The sequence below is a fragment of the Orbicella faveolata genome, unplaced genomic scaffold (assembly GCF_042242905.1).
Source record: "Orbicella faveolata isolate gen_17 unplaced genomic scaffold, um_ofav_v1 contig_48, whole genome shotgun sequence".
Taxonomy (NCBI): domain Eukaryota; kingdom Metazoa; phylum Cnidaria; class Anthozoa; order Scleractinia; family Merulinidae; genus Orbicella; species Orbicella faveolata.
Window position 1 is genome coordinate 7,816,918 of NW_028301578.1, and position 18,420 is coordinate 7,835,337.

The 18,420-nt window shown below is 39.4% G+C and overlaps 1 long non-coding RNA gene and 2 pseudogenes across 1 annotated transcript in view; 1 reads left to right on the forward strand and 2 right to left on the reverse strand.

Moving 5' to 3' along the window:
* The window catches only part of LOC149096332 (uncharacterized), a 37,145-nt gene that overhangs the window by 3,061 nt on the left and 15,664 nt on the right, over window positions 1-18,420 (reverse strand). The window lies entirely within an intron of this gene.
* Window positions 10,156-12,136, reverse strand: LOC149096333 (uncharacterized; annotated as a pseudogene).
* Window positions 16,829-18,144, forward strand: LOC110057624 (uncharacterized; annotated as a pseudogene).

Consider the following 18,420-nt stretch of genomic DNA (forward strand, 5'->3'; position numbering starts at 1 on the left):
GAACTTGGTCAAAATCCAGCAATCTTGACAGAGCAAGCTTGGTCAATAATAACCCAAATATATATGTACCATCGAATTTCAGTCAAGAATATACTGTACAATAAATCCCACCCTACACTGGACTTAGCAATCAAGGTGGCTCCATAGGGTAGTCATTTATGGAGTTGCGCGCGCAAGTATTATGTGTTGGATGCAGTTTTTGTATTTGTTTTTACACCCAGTCCTCTCGAACTTATTACATGTAATAAGCAATGTTTAAATAGTGTTTTACTATCATATCTGTTAAAATTTTGGGTCTTAGTCTTGAATTATAAACACCCAAACAGATGTGTTTTTTTTTTTTTTTTTTTTTTTTGCTGTTTTTGTGGCCTTATTTGTGATTTTCTTAAATTTCCTTCGGTGAAATCTTCCAAATTTTCACAGCGCATCGCACCCTGCGGGATACGAATTTTAAACACGAAAAAAGTATAGTTTGTAAAGGCCGTTTTTTTCCGATTTTTCCAAATTTATGTCTTTTACCGCTGCAAAAAACTCCTCATAAATTTCCCTGAAAAACGAGCTTCCACTAACGTCAAACATTTGCTAACAGTCTGCCAAATTTTACTGAATTTCAGCGAAAAAAAACGCGAGAAACGGCTAGTTTTGTTTTGATTGCTTTTTGGCTAGTTTTGCCATTTAGAGAGAGGACAGATTTTATTCGGTTTAGTTAAAAACATAATATATAAATTTACGCCAGCCTAAAAGTGTAGCTCCTGGGCCGGGTTATTCAAAGCCCGATTAAGCTCACCCAGGAAAAGATACAATTTTGATTTGAGTTTTGTAACTTTGCGGTGAGGTTTTCTCTATTTTGTTTAGCCTTCTGGTTTGAGTTTTAATAATCACCATATACACAAAACAAAAGAGCAAAAAAACATTTGTATAGAAGAAAAAGTTAATATATAGATTTAGCAAAGCCTAAAAGCGGAGCTCGTCAGTTATTAATTTTTTGCGATGTTGTTGCTAATGAAAATAATCCAACATGTACATGTATGTGAGGTAAACTGCGAACGATTTTATAGTTTCAGCCCGAAATAGGATTACATCAGCAGACTGAGGTGTAAGATGGTGTGATGATGAAAATACCGCCATGATTTCAAGGATATCAGGGGAGCCACCAAAAACGTTGATCACATAACAGAACTGTCTTCTGTGCTTTTTGGTCACAAGACATCGTTATTAATCATTATATTCTTTCTTAGTTAACATGGGGACTCCCGCACAAAAGATGTTTACACATTTTTTGTTGTTGTGGGGTATGACTGAAATGCAGTGGTTACAAAATACGCAGTCCCCAAATCTCTACCAAATGAAATCTCACAAAAAATACCAAAATAGTATACACATGTAAAAAGTTAAAAAGTTTTGTTTTCTAACTTGATCCCCAAAGATCGTTAGCCATCTTCATTTTCGTATGGAGTCTCCTCCTGCTGAAAGAGTTTGCACCATATCTCAAAGTATAAGTATAAGCAAAATCCCTCTGGCATGAACGATAAATATGATATTTTGTTACTGATCATGAATACTTGCATAGGCTTCGGATAATAATTTTATTATTCAATTCCAAGGTGATTTGTTCTTTTTCTCGACTGAGATTGTGGACTACATATTCTAAAGTCCATCCCATATAATTTATTAATTTTGCTATTAATAAATTATACCAAGAATTATAAGTAAGCTATGAGTATGTTATATTATGTATTTGTATTTTGTCTGCACTGCACAACCAAACGCACTCAAAGATTTTGAGGCATAGGTACATTTGCCAGAAAAAGCCAGCATATCCAAGATATGTTTTGATTGACACATCAATTAAAGATAATTTACAGCAACATGGATAAACAATACATCAATATCCCACATGCACCCAAGCTGGACATGGGGTTATAAGGCAATCATTTAAACAACAGATTGAAATAATTTATAAATTAGAGAACACTATTTGAACAACACTAGGGAACAAATTAGCCTTATTGGACGTTGCGAATGGCAAGGCTGTCGGTAGAATGTTACAAATTTCTCAACTCTTTCTTTCTACGAAAATACTAATCCTGCAACTTTGCTTAAGACCCAGTTCTCCATTTCGTGTTGGCAAAATATTAATTTATGCCATGCCCAATGCAGGTTATCACAAAATTGATTTAAGAGCAACATAAACCAAGAACAATAAATATCATTTTCAAGCCAAAAAAGCAATTATTTAACTAAACCATAACATGGTGAGTAAATTACCTCTAAGAAAAACTGATTAACTTAACAGACACTTTAAATAATTAGTTAATACATGTATCATAGGCGTTTCTTAATAATCTAATACAGTGTATCTGTCACAATGTTGCAGCTATGATATTACTACACACAATTATTCTCCTTCTCTTCTAAAGTCCATCCCAGGCCATTTGGTTCTGCAACCTCCTGTCCAGCCGTAGCCCATAGCATGCGCTAGTGTTCCTAGGTTATTTAAACTTACGTCCATAATGCGCGATTTGGCTTGGTCAAGTGATGTCCGCGCCCTTGCACCTAACAATAAAAATTACGAAAACTATCTCAAAGCTATTTCTAAAAGTTACGCCGATACATATTATTGCTAATTGTTGATAGCAATCGGCAAGTAATCTTTGAACCTGTAAATAGACGAAATGCAAACTTACCGCTAATAAATACGAGCAGTTTGGGGACAGTGTCAGAGCTTTTCATAAGTTTTATTGCAATCGAATCCGACAGAATGTCGAGTATTTAAGGTTGGAGCCCTGATGCAGTCCAAGAATGTTTAGCTATGCTCCACATTCCGGTCGATTTTGTTTCTTTATTCAAATAACCTACTTCCAGTACTCCCTTAAATACATGTACCAGGCTATTGTGTTAAAGGTTAGAGTCGTTATGTAACACAAGGACGGTGAACTGTGCTGATCGACATTTTTCTTATTTCAAGTACTCTACTTATTCCAGTACTTCCTTACGTGCCCGGCTAATACACATAAAAGTTGGTGAAGGTGTATCAACTTACTTTCAAGCATCTTGCAACACCTGAGCTTTTTGATGCTCGACAATTGCTCTCCAGCTCCTCGGTACAATCCAACCAATAGGAAGCCATCCCTTCTGCACTGCCGCAGGTTTTCCTGTCCAGCATCCTGGTCATAGCAGTCTGGGTACGAGTATGGATGAAGAGAAGGCTTGCAGCAGGCTGTCCATTGGATACTCTTTAGTTCGTCACTAGACCCCCGGTGGAACCCTCGAAGAAAGAATCCAGGCGAGCATGTGGCCCAGCCTTCACTACAATGAAAAAATCGACTATGACCGATAAGATCTTTTCACTGGAAGACAGAACGCTCCTATGCTTAGTTCAGTTATCTCATGTTCTTTGTCAACCGTAAAAAAAGGAACGTAAAGGACTTAAGTTTTATGGATTTATCGCACAGATAGAATAGATGATGATGCTTTCATTATCAACCGATGGCACAATTAAGACTGATGATAATGTGATTACGTCAATTACGGTAGAAGAGGGTTTTTTTATTAGTTTGTTTTTTTTATAGAAACACTCCTCCACCAGCGCGTCCTCACTTTTTCCGGCATCATCTTTAAATAAAGGATGTTGTTGCTGTTGCCGTTTTGTTGTCGTGGCAAAAATGCTTGCATGTCATCAAGCATCTGAACCGACTCGAGTGAATAATCGCACAAAGGTGCAACCCATCTAACATCACGGTACCGAAAGGACCTGTATAACGTTACCTGCTGAAGCTAAGCTGCCAGTCTGCTGAGTGGCAAGTGTAAGGCCAGTTTTGATGCATGTTCGGCGGCTGGCAGCATTTTCCTTTTGAAATGTCTTTCAAGTTGTCGCTGGTACCCGTCAATCCGAAGCCTTTAAGGTACAAGAATTGTTCTCCTGTAGGGCACTCAGCGTATCCTGTCTTTCCAATACTGTCTCCAAAATTGGAGGACAAGAAACATTCTTGGGATGCCGTGTAGGGCAATAAAAGTAGAGCAAAGGCGAGTAGGTTGATTAATCTCATGGTCGGAAAGATTACCTAGCACAATGAGTAACGGACATTAATGTTGTTGTCTAAATCCTTTAGTAGCCTCACTCTTACAAATCCTAACTCTAACCGGTTTTTTGCATGAATGCTGGCCAAGTATTGGTGTTAGCCGAGAATGCCGGGACGGGACGGGCCTTCGAGTAAGTAAAAGAAGTTTTCCAATACCATCGACCTATCGAAACCAACAGGTGTTGACATGATCGAAAGGACAATCATAAAACTAATATTTCCTTTCCTTCTTTGATTTGGAAATAAAGGGTTTGGCTTTTTGAGGCCCTTCACGTCGTGACCTGCCAGTACATTAATTTGTCATATCATTTTGACAGGAATATGTCACTTAGTTCTAGAGAGTTAAAATTTTCTGACGCTTCTACCAGACCACTTTTATAGACTTCAAGCGCAAAATCAATTCTTTGTTGTAATTATCAGATGTTATAGTTCTAAGAATTTGGCGAGGTTTATCATCACAATATCCTTAGTTCAATGATCGCCTTTAACGTAATCCTTCGTTCACTTGACACTTGATGGCTGTTCAGAATAAATTAAGGACTTACTGAAGGAAGATAATCTCATCGTTTTCAGATAATTAGCTACTGAATCTTGAGACTGTCATGTCTCACGTAATGTTAAATGGACACCACTTGACGCATTTGGCACTTAAGTAGATTGTACGTACAACAACGACAACAACAAAAACAGAAAACAAAAGCCAAGTCCCTTGCTTAATCTATAGCTAGTTAATATTTGAATTGTGGAGCTTGGAGTGAGATACTTCTAGGTTATTCATAAAACGTCGTTCGCTCAATACTTATTGACCTATATCAATGCACTCACTGTTAATCTTCTATCCACTTGTGATGAAAGACGTGTCTTATCAATCACTTAATCTGTTCCTTGCCAAGTTTATATGGGCACTGATCTTCGTCTCTTTACTATTGTTCTTCGTGTTCAGTTTTGGGGGCGGGTCTGGCAGTAAAAGCTACCACACCACCCGCTGCCACAGCACGCCTCATGTACCCTGTCATGTTTCATTCAATTCCTCATCACTTTGGTTATTCTCCTTCTTTAACAGAAGGTCCAGTTAAATACTTTCATTTAAAATGCCGCATACTAGGGTCTTATCTTTCAATTAAGAGTCTCCTTTCTCGGCCTATATGTATTAATATACAATACCATATAAGACTACACTTACTGGTCCGACAGGTTACATTCGAACCGTACACACGAGGGTTCTTGTTCGACGATAGATTTAACGTGTTGATTAACCGAGGATAAGTCGATGTTACGACTTTGGGACGATGATGTTGATATTTTTTTGGTATTGAAAACGATTTTGACGGCTGGAAGTTAGCGTGCGTGGGTGGGACAAGAAAGCTAATAAAAATTTTACTCTTGGCTTGTGAAAGTTTCTTTCAAATAGCGTATATGATCTCAGATGTTCCGAAGAAATTGCTAGATGGAACGAAAATAATCATACTTTGGCTTCATCCTGATCATTTTACGAAGGCCTAAATGATGTTAAACTAATTCGCCGAGGAAACTTTAACTTTGAATTTATCTGCGCCCGTCAGCGAAGTGTTTTCAGTACGTCACTAGCTTAGAAGTCTAATTATTCTGAAATTAAGACTGACTATGTGGTAATGAACAGCGGAGAAATGGTCGCCAACTGCAAACGCTTACTCCGTTCACGAGATTTATGGACGCATCCAATATTTACAATAAATTCAAACTCAAAAAATCGTTGGTTTGGAGTTCCCTGAAAGGGTACTGAATGACAACTTGCAGTGTTGTTTTAAACACAGTGGTAAAGTGATCTTGTTACCCAGTGACAAAAATCTTTCTGTTTGATTCGAGCCAAGCAGTGTCTCCTCTTTGACTAATCAGCTTTAATAACGTGGGAAACGAAACGGTACGCTTAATGGTAATGTAGGTCGGTCGCCTTAAACTCTGTACGACTCATATAGGTTGGATTTTGTCCGTTCCGTCACTGCGAAAGGCTACATTTTTCCGTTTCGTAACAGTTTCCAATGAGATTTAGAAATTTTACTGGATGGTTCAATTCTCGAGAAGACTAAAAGAAGGACATTCACCGTTACGCGACTGAAAAAAAAAAATGAGCTGATGCGCGCTTGCATCGCTGCCAAAGACAAATCAGTCCGCACTCGAACTCACAAAGGTTAAGTCTTCTCCGCAGCCGTTATTAGGGTCGTCACGCAACGCTTTTCTGCCACTAACAGCTGCTTAAACCCGAACCCCATTTGTTTCCGCGGATTAGCCAATCACAACATCCCTCACATATTCCTGAGGCTGTCGCGCCAAGACTAATTATCCAATCACAACTCGTGTTCTATCGGCTACTGATAGTGAAACCAACATGGCGTCGCTCGAAGAAGCCTTTATTTTGTTGTCTTCCACGTTCAAAATCCCCACGTTAAATTATCATCAGAAGTTGGCAATTGAAAAAATAGTTTCAAATAGGAGAGATGTTTTTTGTGAACCTGGCTACCGGCTTTAGCAAATCTCTTATTCAGCAAGCTCTTCCACTTGTGTTGTCGTAGTGGTTGACAATTTATTATTGTTCCCGCGATTTGCGATGGAACGCCATAAGCGAAGGTCTTTCCAACGGACTGATAAGCCGGTGATAAAGTTTTGTTCACATTTTTACTCGGATACTTAAAGGACACTTTGATTTGACTCGTATCACGAGAGCCATGGCCAGAAATCGGCGTCGATGTCAACATTGGAAGGGGAGAACTTCCGTTCAGTTGTGCATTTGGAAAAGCGCGTAAGACCAGACCAAAGGGATGACTTTGAATCGGTGATAAGCAGGAACCCAGCGGCATTCTGTCAGCAGAAATTGGTGTTCCCAACGCATCCGAATCTTCGTGGATGGCAGAAGAAGTACAAGTGGTATCGGCAAATCGCAGCGATTTGGATGCTTTTCCTCGAGGTGATGAAGTTGATGTATTTTTGGCACGTCTGTCGGCATTCTCATCTGGATGTAGTAGGCGTTTTGCCCTGAGATTTTCTCTTGCCTTGAAGACTTCTTCGATTTCTTTCTTTAGCTCCTTCAACTTATCCGATGCCCGATTAAATTTTATCAAACGCTGGTAGCATTTGTCTCTACAGACGAACAGTTCGCTGTTTTCTGAGTGGCGACTCACGTCTACCGATAGCGAGGATCGGATCACGTAGGGGCCAAACCACCCCCCTAATGTTTCATGAAGGCTATATTTGCTTGGTTTATATATGTCTGAAACAAGTTTGACAGATGAGCTTTCTTTGTTCTCCAGTTTATTTCAATTTGAAAGTTGTGACAAAATGTCAGATTATGACGTCACTATTGATGACGTCACCAAAACGTGCTATAATTTTTTGTAAAATCTGATAAAAAGATTATGTCATTGCAAAGGCCTTGACTTGGGGAGTAAAATGCCGGAAACCGTTTTTTGCTATGATGATTATTTTTTGAGATATGGTAAGTTAAATATATTTTTGTTGGTCCCCCGGAATTTGCTTAACCATAGTGTCTTTCTTAAGTCAGTCTCTCTGGTTTATTTTTTTTCAGTTTTATTATAAGAGGGTTAATAATCTAGAAAAATAGAAAGCTTGATGTTGTCAAAAATCGTATGGTTTTAGAAATTTGATTTTCGGCTTTGTTAGGATGGTATTAACAGTAAAAAACCGGGTGACGTCACAGGTTATGACGTAACAAAACTAATTTTAACGCAATAACACTAGAGGGATAATTTTTTATTCCGATTTTCTTCTTTATTTTTGCTTTAGCCATCTGGCACATCACATGTGCAACATAGCTGCATTTGCTGGAACAAAATTACGGCTCCAATTTAGGGATTTTTCTCAAGGGGGGACCCCATATTTTGCAGAGTTATTTTTCATATTTAAAAATGCCATATTTCATTTAATTTTTGTGATATGGACAAAATTTTTTCAGGTTTCGACTCCCCTTGATGTGCTCTTTCGAATACATTGTAAAAAATATGCATATTAAAAACTTCAAAAGTGGCAAAAAAAACATGACGTCATCGCTGTGACGTCACAACTTTGACATTTACTGACATTTTTCACGTAAATATAATGGGCAATAGGTCTCCTGTTCATCTGCCAAATTTGGTGTAGAAAAAGTCAATACTTTTTAAGTAATGTGAAATAATGTGAAATACCCAAGAACTGACGAAACATTTGGGGGGTGGTTTGGCCCCTACGTGGATGACTTCAGCAATGCCGAGTAAACTCTTACCGAAAATGAAGATTTGTTATTCTTGAGGGAAGCCGACGAGCAAATGAAGCACCTAGAACTACTTTCGACTATTTTCTTCTGAGTTAGATCCATAGGAAATCTCTGGGATGTCTCGCAACATCTCGGTAAGGAGGCGATGAATTTACGCGGGGAAACTGACGTCATTGACAAACTTGATACGTGATTGGTTTCAGAGCTAACAATAGGCAACGCGTGATTGGTGCATTCTGTAATTTTCACGTGAGCTCTAAACAAAGGGAAACAAATGGGGTTCGGGTTTAAGCGGCCGTTAGTGGGGGAGAAGCGTTGCGTGACGACCCTAATAACGGCTGCGGAGGAGACTAACAAAGGTGAGAGCTTTAAGTTTGTAATATTTAACAATCAGTTACAAAAGTGGGTGGCGCGGTGGCCTCATGGTTATAATAGTGCGCTCGATTCCGGATCGAGCGGTCCGGGTTCGAGCCCTGGCCTGGAACAATGTGTTGTGTTCCTGGGCAAGGCACTACTCTCACAGTGTCTCTCTCCACCCAGGTGTATGAATGGGTACTGGCGAATTTAATGCTGGGGGTAACCCTGCGATGAACTAGCATCCCATCCAGGGAGGAGTAGAAATACTCCAAGTCGCTTTATGCTACAAAAACAGGGATAAGATTCGTCCTGATGGGCCACTTGGCTCGTATGAAGACTTAACATTACCTATAATCTCTACTTTGACCGCTATTAAGCTGAACAATTGTTTTGGTTACTACAGCATTTGAAATAGTGACCCCCAGATTAAAAGTTTATTTTAGTTAGGAAGATCATGAATAACTCTTCAAAGGTAAATAGTTTGTGTGCACGATCGGGAAAAGCACGGCAAACAAGAAATAACAACGAAGTTTTCCCGTGAAATACTACTATAAAGCGAACTTTGAACAAGATACCAGGAACATGGAAGAAGTTCCCAAATATTAGGGGTCTTCTGGATTAGAGCACAATTAAGGAGAGAACCAACATTCCAAAAGTTAAACGCCGGACCTATGGCCCGTTTCTCGAAAGCCTCGAAAACTTTTCGGGCCTGCAATTTAAAGCCATTTTTGATTTATCAGTATCTAAAAACAGAGAGGTGTATACACCAAAGACTTCTTGTATAATGGGAACCTCTGTTCATAAACAGTTCTGTAATCATAACCTTGGATATTTTGCTTTGGCTTTCCGGGTGCGAAAACGTTTCGGGACCCACGAGGAACCGGTACCTGCTCGATCATCCATCGGGCTCCGTAGTGGATTTAGTCTTTACCTAGAAACAGCGAAGTTTACTATTTGCGGGAAGCTTAACAGAGTGCCTGAGTCTAGAGTGGCAGAAAAGATCTCAAAGCAGGACTTTCTCTTAATGGAGTTGATAAACTTATCAATACGATTCTGACAGTGAAAAAAAATTAAATTGAAATTACTCAAATGATGCTACCTTTCAAAGGATCTTCAAAATTATAGAACATTTAAATTAGAGTTTGGTTGAGAAGAAAAAGGAGACGACTGATAATTCCTAGCTTGACTCCACTGTAAGTAAATAAGTCAACCCTAGCTGGTTTTCTTTATCCTTTTCGAATTGAAATTTGGACATCTTGAATTCACACGACGGAGAAAAACTGGAGACTCCAAGAAAACCCTTGGAGTAAGTCAAGATCCAACAACAAACTCAACTCACATATGGCACCGGGCCAGAATCGAGCCCGGCCTACACTTGTGAGAGGTGAGTACTCTCGCCTCTACACCATCCCTGACTCACACTGAATAAAGCAAAGGGGCGCGTGGTAAGTTAATCAATGAAGCTGGCGTAAGTGACTGCACAAGTCTTCATTTAATCGACTTACATTGAGATCGAGTACATTTCTCATTCTAGCTAACACTCAAACAGCTTGCTTTCAACTCAACACCATCAGTCCTAGTCTTACTCTTCCTTTTCTTCAATAGGAAGTGGCTTCATCTCTTTACTGTTGTCGATGGGTTTAACCTTGGGTGCCGGGGGATGGATACGAGGAAACACCGTAGGCTCAGGTTTTGCTTCATCTTGGTCGTCAAAGTTCTTGACAGGAGGAATTTCCGTCTCCTTGCTGTTGTCGATATCTTGACCTTGGGTGTCGGAGGAAATATGCGTGGAAACCCTGAGAACTTTTCCGCTTGGTCGGCTAGGGCAGTCAAATTCGCCATTTCGTCTTCCTCTTCCATTTCCTCGATGGGTCGTGATGGATACCAATATGACTTTATTTCATTTTCTGTGGTGTCCTCAAACTGGCCCTCCATAGTGAATGCATATAAATCTTTATTTGCCAGCTGATCGATGTACAATTGCGCGTATGGGTATCTTTGCTTCATAGCATGCCACTGCCAAGGGTGCATGTTCTGCTCCACCTGGTCTTTCAGGTCTTCGTAGAATGGTTTGTGGGCACTTCCAAAGCTGTGCTCTACCTCATTACGATCACCAGAGCCACGATGATCCTGACGGAAATTGGTTGTAGCTCCATCGTAACCACCTCCCCATTTCATGTAGCCTTCCAGTTTAACAGAGAATGTAGGAACGATGGTAACTGTGTAGGGAATGGTCACTGTCTGGGGCTTTTTGAATGCATGCCATTTAGCAAAAGTTTTCGGTGGAAGTGCTTTCTTTTCAACAATCTTTAGAATGTGCCAGTCGTTAGTGACAGTGGTCTCTTCTTCATCCCCACCCCATCCGTAGCTAAAACTTGTTTTGGCGGAAAACCCCACCCCGCCTGTCGCAGTTGGTGGCTCGTATTCCATGCCAGCTTCCATTCCGAAATAGGAATCCCAACTGCTTCGCTGGACGTTTTTTAGGGTGTTTGCAACTCGAATATCAACGTGCACTTCAGATGAATAACCTGGGTTACTCTTTCTGTTTGTGACGACCTTGCTGTAGCTTCTGTCGGGGGAATTTATCAGCTGTTTTTCCTGATCCAAGGTAAAAGGGGGCTTGATTGACTTTCCAAATTTTACATCTTTCATTGTGAAGGCAAAGTTTTCGTAGGTGATCTTCAAGCGAACGTCCTTCTTGGGTCCACCTTTAAGCTCGCAGCGATCTTCTCTGTATGTCGACTCCCAGGTGTCGCCTTTCTTGCGAAAATCTTCACCAACCCTTTTAGCCCAGCATCCACTTGACCATGCATACCCCATATAGCTAGCCAGCGTTCCGATGTAATTCATGGTGGTATCCATAACACGCTGTTTCAGTTGGTCTAGTGTTGCGAGTTGGGGGATTTCTAGAAAAAAGAAAGGCATCAGTCATTCTTCTTGCGTCATTTCATTCATGTAATGACGACTTCAGACGGAACTAACGGTTTGCCCACTAACTTCCGTTAAATATATACAGTTACTCCACAAGATCCAAATCTTTCTCATTGTCTGCAGGAATTTCGTGATCGCAAAATATTAACTGATCTCTATACTTAAACTGTAGCTCGTCTTATATCAAATTAAACTAAGAATTGCAACTGGAGCAGAACTTTGGATTTATGTTTCCAGCTTTGATGAGGAAATATTTACTACTTGAAACCTTTCCTCATCTCAGTCGATACCAAAAGTTTCCAAGGCAAATCACTACATTTGGAACCTCTTGTAAGCGACCACCTCTCTTAAGCGACTGCGACCACTTTTAGAGTTAAAAGTTGGAAATTTTCTTTTGTTTTAAACCTCCCGTAATCGACCACTTCACAGGTAATAGAGCGGAAATTGAACAATAGAGCGGTGTAACATTATCGTATTCCTAAATAGTACAAAAGATGCAAATTTCTCAATGGGAAGTACCATATTTTTCTCGAAATTGAGTTCTTATATAAATAAAACATTTAAAACATGGGGCAAGTCTCTATTGCTACCATCTGCGAAAGAGGCAAAAGTTTGACCCAATATAGTCTAAGGTCTCCTAAGCGACTACTTCCTTGACATTTTGGGTGGTCGCTTACGGGAGGTTCGACTGTATGCGATTTGCTCGCCTGCTTTTCTTGCCTGCTAGAAGACACTCTAAAGTTAGTACGCTAATCAGAAGATTAACTGCCGCTATCGTAACATTTGAGCGGGGATCTAGATTCGTCATTGCATAGGGGAGTTACTCTTCTTCTAGAAGACTATAACCCATTTCAGAGCAGACTGCCTAATTACCATCATGTGAAAACGCTCTAAACCACTTTGACGTAAGTTTAGACTGGAATAATCACTGGACTCACCCTTCTCCATTTTACAACATTTAAACTTTTTAATGCTTGACAATTGGCCGCCTGATGTTTGTTTATGGAAACCAGTGATAAAGCTTCCCTCAAGAGTAATAACCTGACTTGAACCTGTGATCCGTTCGAAAACCAGTGCCTGGGCTGTAGTCAACCTCAGAAAACATGTGCACTCGATAAGCTCTAAAACTGAGCCCGCGAAATTTTAACATGATACTGGTCAGCGGATACTTTGTTTTGACAGCTGTGAATTGACTAAAACATGGATGTCCAATATCAAAGATGTACAGATCACTATAAACCAGGGCTTCATGCCTTGGATGACCTATTTAATAGCTGGAGTATGGCCGCCATGTGGCGCTATGTCGTCGTCGTCGTCGTCGTGCGTACGCGCCCACGAGCAATACCGCTCGCCATGATAACCATGAGAAAAGCAATTTATTGGTTCCGATGAGTATGGTGCTCTGCTATTAATTTTATATCTATAAAATTAATGTAGATGAAACGCAAACTCCAAGTTTAGTTGAAACTCAAGTCTATATATATATATAAAAAAGCCAAAACTTCTGAACGGCAAGATTGTGCCTAGCATTGGAAACCTAAAGAATATCCTCAGTTTTCCTTAGTTTTTCTTCATACATGTCGAACTCACAATCTGAGTCATTCTCTTTATAAACAGACAACTGTCATGTAAGAAGTGTATCTAATATTCAAGAATAACAGTAAATGATAATTAAATAACCCTAAACAATCTTAAAAACATCTTAATAAATGATAAACCATTGATATTTTGGCAGTAAAGCAAAAAGACTATGTGTAACGTAAGAAGTATTTATATTAAGCCTGTTCCAGACATTCAGAGTGTGGGGAGGCCAAGATGAACATTGCGGCAGAAGAGAATCCCGCCCCAACCCCCCCCCCCCCTCCCCCATCCCTCCCTACAAAAAAAAAAAGTTGGTCCGGAGGACTTGACGCCTAAAAAAAATCCTACAGAGGCAGTAGACGTAAAAAAAAAAAAAAAAAAAAAAAATTCCTGCAAACTGAAAACGTCCCACCCCCCTCCCCAATCACTTTTCTAGTGGTCCATTCCTAAAGTCACTTTCATCGTATTTACGACAGTGACGCTTAATATTATCTTTACCTTCGGAATTTCCAATTTGTCTTCATCTTTTCAGGACACATATCGGTCTAAAAACATGCTCAAAAAAAGATATTATGATCTAGGTTATACTCTCTTCCTTAAATTAAATGTGTAAAGTCGGGATAGGAGAGGAAAGGAAAGGAAATGCGAAAACCTAGCGGTCGTGGTCATTTCACGCTGTTGTTTTGCAGAGGACGGCTACGAACTATGCAAATTCATAAAAACCCATGTTTTATCAGAGTATAAAACACAGAAAAAGCGTGTTTTATTGTTTTACGCAACGTTACCTCAATATAGCAAATAAAGAAGCCTAAGCCGTATGTTATACTGTGATGAACCATTCCGGACATTTAAGAGCAATCGTCCCAAAATCTCGCCTGGAGGTATGCAAAATGAAAAAATCGAAAATCCCCAAACTCTTCCAGAATATAGGACTGGATGAACTATTTCTAAAAAAAATACTTTAAGTTCGATTGGATTTTTATTTTACGCGAACGGCGACAAAATCTGTTTGGCGGCTCTCACATCAGTTTCACGAGCTCCAAACAACACATTATTTGAGCTTCGCTTAAAAATAAACAAAACGGTAAATCTGGCCATTGAATGTCTTAATGAAAAGAACACATATTTACGAACAGTCTGAAATGTTATTTGTCCGATTCCATCGCAAACTGAATTTTTGGGCGATTTTTGCTTTTCTTCAATATTTCACTCATTTCGGAAGACAAAATAAAGGCAGAATTGAGAGGGTAAAATAGCACCTTGGTACATGGTATGGAGTTACGTCAAGTTGATCCAGCGAAAGAACAGGGTTTCTTCTTCAAATAGCTGCAATAAAATTTTTGGGCTACTTAAAATGCGAAATTTTAGGACGCCAGACAAAGGTGGCACTAAGGACAAAACACGCTATTCCGTGTCACGCAACTAGAGGTCAAAAGTCAACAAAGCGCTCGTGGAAAAGACAATAGGCCAGTTTTTTGGCGAAAAATCGTTGCTATTCCGAATAAAAAGCTACTTTCTATCAATATTTGTCCTGTCTGCTGCTCAGGTTGCCTGAAATTTAAACTTTAAGCGATTATTTTTCGAAGCAAAATACAAAATCCTCATGTTTTGAACGGCCGAGGACGGATACAATTTGTAAATTGTAACAAACCGTAAAATCGATACTTTATCGTATTTATACTTCAATTTGAGTATTATAGTTAATCTGTGCACACCATTTATCAGTGCCAAGCATGGACTGCATGTGTATTGGCTTCACAAGTTGTTTCCGTTAACTGCCGACCACTGCAAACAGTGAGAATTGCGTGACAGACTGCCGAAGGCCAACGCACCTTGCACGTGTTCTACAGTCCACCCCCTATTGTCCCTACTAAACAATCACCCTTGGGGATATGGATTTTGGGACTACGATTACCGGCCGCCTAAAAGGGGTGGCCGTTTAATAGGTTACCGCTTAATGGGGGTTCGATTTGTAATGTAATTAAAAGAAGTAGTTGAAATAGAAATAGTTCATCCAGACCTATATTCTGGCAAAGTTTGGGGATTTTCGATTTTTTCATTTTGCATACCTCCTGGCGAAATTTTGAGACGATTGCTCTTAAACCCTTTTCAAGAGTCATATCTTCTTTGGAGAGCGAATAATCCCTTTCGAGAGAGCCAAAACGAATCATGATAAACTCCTTCGCAAAAACAACAGTGCTGTGACTAGGCTCAAATTGCATTGCACATAATTTGCATAAACTTTCAAGTTGTGTATTTTGCGGATAACTTCCAAGAATTTGCGACCCTTAAGGCAGTTTATGAAGAAATATTCAAGCTACACATTTCTATTGAATCAAGGCAAGAGTATTTTTTTAAAAGGACTCTCATTTATAAGGGAAGATGCGGCATTCTGTTTTGCTATTTATTTTGGTTTCATGCTCGTCTAGTTCAAGTCACGCAACATGATTTTCTTTCTAAAAGAACTGGCGATTGCTAATAAAGACTGCTAAATATATTTGAACTACTAGTGAAATAACTGGCTAAACTATCGTCAATGCAGATTTTCCTTAGGACTTAGCAAGAACATTGGTTCGTCAATAATCCCGCACAATTCCCCGCACAATCGAAGGTTTAATTCTCCCGCACAATGTGCATCCAAATTCACACCTTATTTTTTTTTTATTTTTTTATTTTTTTTCCTGCACCCTACTTGAAAGCCAACTAACTTGGAGGTAAGATATTTAACTTAAGTTACCGAAAGTCTTATCTTTACAACATTGGAGATCGACATATTTTGCGCGGTGCAAGAAACAAGTCACATGTTTTTAATGAGCTACGAGTCCAAAAACGTTTTCGTATTTAGCTCGTTTTATTGCAATATGATTTGTTTTACTGTAATGTTCTAAGTAATAACGGCAGTAGCCACATACCGTCATTGACTGCCTATTTTTTGCCAGTGTTTTCGCAGATTGAACTCATGCCGCAATCGACTCAGTTAATTGTTATCTCACGAGAACGTTTCCAGCGTGAACTTTGCTTACCTGGCTGACTTTCAAGCAATATAATTCGTGAACCGACCCTTTCTGAAAACGATCGACATCTTTGTATTCTGAGATGAACGTATAAGGCACGATTCTCGCCAAAACTTTCTTCGCCAAACACCGCATTCTGTCACGAAGAGCGAGCAATGTCGCGTTTCTCGTCCCCAGTTTCCATGGTCTACGCATGGACGCCTGGGACCATGACCCCTCTTTTGGCGACCAAAACGCTAGCATTTTAAGGCTCGGGCTTTCCTACGGAAGCCCGAGTAACGAGAGCCGCAGGCGAGTGTTTTCTACATTTCGCGAGTGTTCTTAAATGTCCGGAATGGTTCATCACAGTATAACACACGGCTTAGGCTTCTTTATTTGCTATATTGAGGTAACGTTGCGTAAAACAATAAAACACGCTTTTTCTGTGTTTTATACTCTGATAAAACATGGGTTTTTATGAATTTGCATAGTTCGTAGCCGTCCTCTGCAAAACAATAGAGACCTTACGCAACAGGACGGCTCAAGGAGAGGACGGCAAAATTTCATTGTGACGTGCGTGACTGCTTGCTTCGTAAGCTATTTGACTATAACTCTGTTAGTGCTCTGTTGAGGTAAGATATTGTGGTTATTGCAAAAAGTGTCCGGAATTATAAGGCCAACATGCTGTACTTCAATCCTCTTCAAAAATAATGCAGTGTGCCTTTCGCAAAAGAAATTCTGATCCCAAAGACCGTTGCATGTGAAGTAATCAACCTCTTATCTTCATTTTATATAATTAAAAACCAAGAATTTCAACATGTTTGTTTCTTCATAACCTAGAACAGAAAGATGGAGTGGAAAACAGAATGTGATCTACTTCTATTGCAAGAAATAGTTGTGTCCGAACCTTACCAGTACAAGGCTTCAACAAGGGAGAGAGGAAAGATATGGGAAGATATCACAGAAAGGTTGAATGCCACTGAAGCATTTGGAAATCGACTTGGACACAAAAGAGCTGTGAGAGACAGGTATGCCCTGTTGGCCAAGAAATTTAAGAAGAGAATGGCAGAAGAGGAAAGTGCGAGTGGAATTTCACCCGAGATGTCAGAAACGGACAAGCTGCTTGACCAGATTATTGAGAGATTTGAGGAGAGTGACAGGGAGGCTTGTGAGAATTCAGAACAGGGCGAGAAAAATAAAGAAAATGACAGAAAAAGGCAGAAGAGATGAGGAAGCGTTCCATGGAGAAACTTGGAGAGACCAAGAAAAGAAAGGCTGAGGACGGTGAAGTAACACCCAGAAAGAGAGCATCAGGGTCGGAAACCCTTGTGTACTTGAGAGAAAAGGCTGAAAAGGAATTTGACCTGAGGAAAGGAGAACTGGAAGTTAAGAAAGATGAACAATCTGCACAACTACAGATGTTTCAGTTCATGCAACAACAACTACAGCAACAGCAACAACAGCAGCAGCAGCAACAGCAACAACAGCAGCAGCAGCAAATGCAATTACAACAGCAGCAGCAGCAGCTTCAAAATCAACTTCTCATGACACTTATTGAAAAAATTAATAAATAAGTGTATAATTTAAGACATGGATAAGGTTTGTTTTGGGTACACATTTTTATTGGTTCATATCATGCAATTGTTTTATGATTTGATTGAACCACAAACATGAATGTCTGTTGAAATGTGAATCAGTTATTTAATTAATATTAATAATTTGAAGGTTTAAAAAGTAATATTGTACAATGCTTTGAATGTGTCTTCATCCTCTATTGTAACAATTTTTTTTACGGATTTAGACATTAGACTGGTGTTTTCTTTAAACTTCAAATATTCTTTAAGAACAAGTTCACCTTCATAATTTTTAGTCATTCATACACATAAAAGGCTTCTGAACATTGTGATCATTATTTAACACATATTTATACAATAAAATATATATTTCCTTATAAAAACCTTCATCATGTTGTCAATTAAACTTTTCCAATAGGGGAAAAGTTAAAAAAAACTAAGGGAATTAAATACCCTTTAAGTAAGAATTTAGGTTCAGAAAAACCTTCTCTACATACAGGGGAAGGGGCTGAGTGTCTGGGGTACTCTCAATCTGGCAAACCATAGTCTTGCCACACTGAAATTTAAGACAAGTTGAATATCAAACTTTTTTGATGCTCATTTCACTGTTACATCGCAGCATTTAACGAAACAGCAAAGCCATTTCATAATCAACTATG